The 7,443-nt window shown below is 42.3% G+C and overlaps 1 long non-coding RNA gene across 2 annotated transcripts in view; it reads right to left on the bottom strand.

The window, feature by feature from the left end:
- Nucleotides 1-223: 223 nt before the first annotated feature.
- The window catches only part of LOC146820850 (uncharacterized), a 46,848-nt gene continuing 39,628 nt past the window's right edge, over nucleotides 224-7,443 (bottom strand). For both annotated transcript variants that reach the window (XR_014963056.1, XR_014963057.1), the window contains one exon: nucleotides 224-920. This is a non-coding gene — a long non-coding RNA (uncharacterized LOC146820850). The remainder of the gene's footprint in view (nucleotides 921-7,443) is intronic.

The following is a 7,443-nucleotide window of genomic DNA, read 5'->3' as shown; positions in this document are numbered from 1 at the left end:
ATTTTTTTGTACTGATTTTCTACAGTTTTTTAACTGTTTATTTATAAATATTTTATTCATTAAATAACATTATATATTTTTCAGAAAATTGCAAAAAAATCAAAAAACTTAAAACTGAAATTGTTTAATTTTTTTGTTTTATTTTTTTATTATAATATATTTATATTATTTTCGTACATATCACAGTGGGTGCGCGGATTCTAGCCACCATTTTAGAAATGTTGTGAAGGATCCGCGTACGGTGTGCGACGGCTGTGTGTTTTTCAGTTACATCATACACATTTAATATTACGTGATGTGTGCGATTGGTATGCGACCAGTCCGCGACTCCTGCTCCCTCGCATTCGCGCCACATGCGCATTACGGTACGCGATGCTTGCGCGGTGGCGGGTCCCGCGTGAAGTCATATACGTGCTGGGGCGCACTGGGTGCGCGACTCCCGTGAAATTTTTTTATGTTCTATAATGATATGTATGTGTGTTTAATATACATGTTAGGGCAAGAGACTATCTAAGATATTCATAAAAATAATATATTTGTACTTATAATAAACATATATTATTTTAAAATATATTTTCGCGAAGTCGCGTCTGGTGCGTGCTTCGTGAGCGCAGAGTGCGCGGATCTCATGTGACCTCAAAAAAAAGATTTCATTGGTTCATAACATTTCCCACTGTAACTATTGAAGGACCCCACCCATTTTAATCATTCTTGTTGGAGCATCTTTAGAGAGACATCTCTTTTCCTACAAGAACCCTTTTTGCTTGTTTTTTTTGGTGTTTTTCAAAAAATATCAAACAAAATGGCATCTGGACAGCAGCAGCAGCAGGAGGAAGTATCTTCTGAAGAAGAATTCATGCAGGAGGCACCACGTCCACAGAGGCCGGAATCTGTTGTGTGGAAATTCTTCACTTTTCCACCTGGAGAGAAGAAAGTAAATGCGAGAAAGGTGTTGTGCAAAATTTGCGAGCGAGTCCTGTCAAGAGGCAATGAAAAAAAAATACTCTTCTGGCACTGCTTCTATGTACAAGCATCTCCGGACCACACATCCTTTCAAGCTTGCTCAGGAGGAAATGAGGCGAGCTGCTTTGAAACCCTCACCTGCTGTGGCAAGTACATCTGGAGCGTCCTCAGAAACACCTGCAATGGATATTAGGCTAGAATTCGCCTTTCTCAAGCAACACTGCGTGAAGTGTAAGAGACTTATATGCTTCGGTGAGCAGTCGGTGGATGCAGTTTGTGCTGCGCAACGCAACCATCGTTGTTAATTTTTTAGTTTTTTTGTTTTTGAAATGATAAGTAATTCCAAATGTTTCCTGTTTTATTCGTTCTTTTTTTTGTTCATTTTTTGAAAAAAACAAAACAAAATACAAAATTGTTTAAAAAAAAAGAAAATACAAAAGAAAAAAAAAAGTTCTTATCAGAACTACCTTATCTGGTTAAAGGAAGAACTATAATTGCAGGTATTGTGTGAAAGTTTGGTTGAATATATGTATACAGCATGATTGACTGAAAGAACGCATTAGTAGTGTATGGTGAATTTATAGGTGAAGATTTATGAGGAAGTACTGCAGTGTGACACTGCAAGCTCTTTAGCTGCACTGCACTGTGGCACTTCCGAAGCACAGGGATGTGACATATGTACATGAATATGTTGCAACTCTGTGCTTCCCTCTGCACTGCTGCACAAACTGCAGCCATGCGGTGACACAGGCACCCTTGCACCATGGTGCAAGGATGTCTATGTCATGTGGAGATTGTTTTTGTGCAGGAAGGGACACCTTCCTGTACAAAAACAATCAGTAAAGGCATTTTCCTCTTTCAATGTATGCTGTGGAATGCAGCATGCATTGAAAGAGGAAAAAATGAGGAGAAATGAAAACAATTCTCCTCATTGCGCCTTGCTACACCAACTCTAGGATGGCGCAGCATTCACACACATCTCCAGATTTACGATTTCTCACAAATCTGGAGATATGTCTTGTCCTATGGGTGTTGTGTGGGAACACCCACAGCAACACCTATGGGACGCCCCTTCAACGCAAAGTTCTGTGTATGAAGGGGTCGTATTTACAAGGAGAGGAAAACCCACGCAGGGTGGCATTTCCTCTCCTTGTAAATATGAAGGAGTGCCTGCCGCCATCACTACGTTACAAAAAGGGACATACTGGTGGCGCAGGGTGCTTGTAAATCTGCCCCATAAGTGCTTAGGTATTGGCAGACTGATACAATAAGAACATAGTGCTGGATGGGTGATTGAAGAATTGCATGAGACTGACAGGAGGTATCCTATGCTGCATGGGTACTACTTCAGTATTTAATGGAGTGGACCAATAGTATGTATCTGCTTAGAGATTTGTAGGGATTTTGCACAGAATATTTTATGGGTACTTGTGTTGGTGCCTAGGTCATTTTATAAGAATACCACTAGTAACTGGAATGATGGCAGTGTTGCAAATAGAGTGAACACTTAATTTATAAGTGCTTACGTATTGGTGGAGTGATAGGATAAGTAGATAGTGGTAGATAAGTGATTAAAGAAGTGCATGGGACAGACTGGACGATTCCTACACTGCATGAGTACTAACTGGGTATTTAGAAGAGTGTATCAATAGTATGTAGCTAGTTAGAGGTCTGCTTGGATAGTGCACAAAATATTATAGATGTACTTGTGTTAGTAGCTAGGCCATTCCATAAGTTCATGACTAGTAACTAGAATAATTACAGTATTACAAACAGAGTGTATAGTGAATTTATAAGTGCTTAGGTATTGGTGGAGTGATAGGATACGTAGATAGTGCTGGATGGGTGATTGGCGAAATGCATTGGACAGACAGGATTGATTCCTACACTGCATAGGTACTAACTGGGTATTTAGAAGAGCGTATCAATAGTTTGTAGCTGGTTAGAGGTGTGCATGCATAGTGTACAAAATATTGTACCTGCACTTGTGTTTTTGTCTACGCCATTCCTTAAGTATACGACTAATAACTGGAGTAATTTCAGTTTTGCAAAGAAAGTGCGTACTGAATTTATAAGTGCTTAGGTATTGGTGGAGTGATAGGATACGTATATAGTACTGGATGGGTGAATGGAGAAATGCATGGGACAGACAGATGGATTCCTAGACTGCATGGATACTAACTGGGTATTTAGAAGAGTGTATCAATAGTATGTAGCTAGTTAGAGGTCACCTTGGATAGTGCACAAAATATTATAGATGTACTTGTGTTAGTAGCTAGGCCATTCCATAAGTTCATGACTAGTAACTAGAATAATTACAGTATTACAAACAGAGTGTATAGTGAATTTATAAGTACTTAGGTATTGGTGGAGTGATAGGATACGTAGATAGTGCTGGATGGGTGAATGGAGAAGTGCATGGGACAGACAGATGGATTCCCAGACTGCATAGGTACTAACTGGGTATTTAGAAGAGCGTATCAATAGTATGTAGCTGATTAGAGGTCTGCATGCATAGTGCACAGAATATTGTAGCTGTACTAGTTTTGGTGTGTCTATGGTTTCGAGAATGGTTGTCTGTATTTTACGGTGTGAGGAGGTGCATCAGATGATCATGTAGATGATGTCATTTGAGATGTCATCAGTGATGTCACTGACCATGTCATGAGTGATGTAATATGTGATGTCATCAGCAAATCCAAAAAGCTGGCGGCCATATTGGCCTGGTCACGATGTGAAAATTCAGGAATTGATACAATAAAGAAAAGAAAACAAGTGTTAATATGCACACAATGTCATTTCAGCATATCTAGGCCCGTGACCGCCATACCTGTATGTTCGTCAACGTGACTTATTCATAATAAACATACTTAGAAATGCGAACATCAACATAAACACATTACTTTAAAGTGAAAGGCTATCGGCCATATTAATCTGGACACATTGCGTATTATAATGGTTCTTACACGAAAGAAAAGGAAAAAAAGGGGTGTTAATATACACACACTATCCCTAAATAAAGTTCTAGTGATTATAGTTCCATTCCATTCAGAGATCATTAGAGATGTCATGAGTGATGTCATGAGTGATGTAACTGACCATGTCATGAATGATGTAATGTCTGAGGTCATTAGCAGTACATTGCGGGGGCGTAAGTTATAGTTAGCTCAGGTACCTATAACTTGTGAATTTCACTGGTTGTGTATGAGTGAAATCTGAGTCTAACTATACCATCCCTGTAATCTTTGTTTTTTTTCAGCAAATTTCTAGGTTTTTTTTAACGTTAAGTAAGATGCATATCACAATGGATGGTGGGGGGTTGGAAGCAGGGCCTGGCATTGTGCTGCCCCCACCCAAGCTTGCTGCTCCTACCTTCCCTCCTCCAAGCCATCCATTGTCCAAATCCATGTCCCTGCTCCCTTATTACAGCCCTATGTGGCCGTTGTTCTGCCACTGGCCTTCCCGCCTTCTCTGAACAGTTAGCTTGCTGCCCCATCCACCTCCACCCTATTCTCTGTTGTCTGAATCCATGGACTTGCCTCCTCCCGCCTGCCATGCATGGTCTGATGTGCTGCCACTGCCCTCCATTTAGCATGATGTACCAGTCCACTCCTCCTGCCCTCCATTGCCCAATTCTATGCCCCATCATTGACTTCCTGCTTAGCCTCTGTGCTTAGCTTGCTGCCCCTATTCTCCTTCCCCCTGCCCTCCGATGTCTTTGTGCATGCCCCTGCTCCATCCTTTTTGCCCACCATGTTCCATGGACCTGCCACTCCTATCTACTCTGAATGTTCTGTTGAGCTGTCACTCCCCTCCCACCTGCCTAGAATTGTCAGATGACTGTAACCTGTCCCTGCCACCTCCACCCTGCCTGCCACATTCCATGCCCCTATCCCCTTCCTCCTGTCCTCCATGGTCCATTTTACTGCCACACCCTTCTGCCCTCCATGGTCTGTTGTGCTGCAACCTTTCATCCTGCCTGCCCCGCGTGGTCTGTTGTGAGGCCCATTCCCCTGAACTCTCTTGTCTGTGCCCAGGTCCTGACCCTCCCTTCTATCCACCATGGTCCTTTGTGCATGCCCCTGCACCCTCCTTCTTGCCTATCATAGCCATTGTGCTGCCACTAACCCTCCCGCTTGCCATGCATGGTCTTCTGTGCTGCCACAGCCCCTCCCACCTTCCCTGTGTGGTCAGCTAGCTGCCCCTGACCACCTTCCCTCCATGGTCTGTGTGTATGCCATCATAGTCTCACCGTTGCTCTCCATGGTGTGTCTTGATTCAAGTGCCCATCCTGCCTGACCTCCATGGTCATCTTGCTGCTCCTGCCCTGCCCCCTTGCCCCCATCCCTCTGTTTCCATGTGCAGACCCCTATTCCCTCCCTCCCTGTCTGTTCCATTGTAATGCCCCTGATCCGTCCCTCCTGCCCTTTATGGTCTGTTATGCTGCAGCTTTCTCTCCTGTCTGTCCATTATGGTCAGATAGCTACCATTGCCTCTTTCCCCTCTGTTCTCTGTTGTCCATGTGAATGGTTCTGTCCCCTCCCTATTGCTTTCTATGGAGTGTTGTGCTGCACTCCCGTCCCGCATGCCCTGTGTTGTGTATTGTGCTGCTGCAAACCCTGATGCCTGCCCTGTAGGGTCAGTTTGGTGCACCTCTCCATGTCCCTCCTGTCCTCTGTTATCCGAGTCCATGTCCCTACCCCAATTCCTCCTGCCTTCCATGATCCAATGTACCATACTTGCGAACATTTTTAACTTGGTAAGAGGGAGATTTTGAAAACAAACTGGGGTATTGATTTTCCCCTTTGAGTTACATTGACAAAGAGGAGATTGTAGACAGGAGACAGATCAAATAAAGCCCATTTGTGCTTAAAAACATTGGACGTTTCCTGGCTGAATCGGGTTTGTTGGCATGTATGGTTGTACTACCACTGCCTCTTCCTTCTGCCCACAATGGTCTATTATATTGCCACAGCCTCTCCTGCCAGTCCTGTATTGTTGGTTTGTTGCCCCTGCCCCCCTTTCCACTGCCCTCCATAGTCTGTTGTGCTGCCACTGCCCTTCCTGCCTGCCCAGTGTGGTCAAATTGTTGCCTCTGCAACCTCCTACCTGCCTTCAATTTTCAGAGTCTGAGCCCCTGGCCTCTGCCTCTCAACAGTATCCTAATGAACAACTAGATTGCTAACATTCTATATTTATTACAAAAGTGTGGAACGCCTGACGTCATCTTGATGTAATCAAAACTGTAATACCTAGAGCATTTCCTTTAGAAATTACAGATATGAGAGGGTCTTATTTGCATCAAAATTATGGTTAGTGCTCTAAAGAACTAAAATGAGGACATATTTTCTGAGTTTTCAAATAGCGACAAAGCACTTTTAAATTATTTGTTATCTTTATGTTTTTTTATCCAGGTGACCACTTGATTAAATGTTGCACTTAGGGGAGAGGATGTGGTGTTACTTCCAGAACTGCAGACTTTGCAACTGGGGAACCAGGTTGAAGTTTCTGCTTCAGCTCGACATTCTGTGATTCTGGTCAAATCACTTAATCTCCCCATGTCTACAACCAAAATGAATTTGTTCTTGTGTGATGTAACGAATGCTCATTTAAAGCACTCCAATACCTGACAAGTCTGTACTATATAAAACTGCAAAAACACAAAAAATAAAAAGTGTTTTGCACACTTCTGTCATTGGGCTACATGTGGGCTACATCTGGGTGATATTTGTGCTGCATTTGGGCTCTTTTGTCTCTGGTGGCCATCTTGGCAGATTTATTTGTTATGAAGTTTCCTGATTTCCTCATTTACTGCAGTCTCCTCAGTAGGAAATGCTTTCAGTTTTTTACTTTGATTCCATCAAGAAGGCATTCAGATGTGTCACACATTTGCCATAAATTCTGAATGTTAGCACTATAGTTGCTCATTAGATCACTGTAGTAAAGCTACTACTCACCAGGGAAGTCTGCTGGTGGTATTGAAAGTGCATGTTTCAGTCTGCATATCAGAATTTCTTTAATGAAATAGAAGAGGATTTGAGAAGTCACTAAAAATGTGCCCTAATTTTTCTTTCTGCAGCACTAATCATACTTTCTATGGCAAAATGAACCCCCTCATTTTGTTCCTTTTTAAATTAAATGTTTTAAGAGTTACCACTTTATTCCAATCAAGGTGGCTTCAGGTGTGCAATACGTTTGTCATAAGTAGGACTGTTAGCGCTCTAGTTGTGTTTTAGAACACTCTGGGAAGCTGCAGTAGAACACAAAGGAATCAACTGACAGTCTCTGCCCTTGTTGGATGTACATGTTTTACTGAGAATGTCAGACTTCATTCTCACACGACTGAGAAAGATAATGTGAATTTACAGAAAATATGCTCTCAGTTTAGCTTATGGATCACCTTCCAAATCTCTGTGGGAAAAGCATGAGAAAATAGTTTTCTCTCAAACATGATTCATGATATCCCAGCAGAAGGCTTTT

This window comes from Triturus cristatus, chromosome 6 (assembly GCF_964204655.1).
Source record: "Triturus cristatus chromosome 6, aTriCri1.1, whole genome shotgun sequence".
In the NCBI taxonomy this organism is placed as follows: Eukaryota; Metazoa; Chordata; class Amphibia; order Caudata; family Salamandridae; genus Triturus; species Triturus cristatus.
This window is presented reverse-complemented; position numbering and strand designations above follow the sequence as displayed.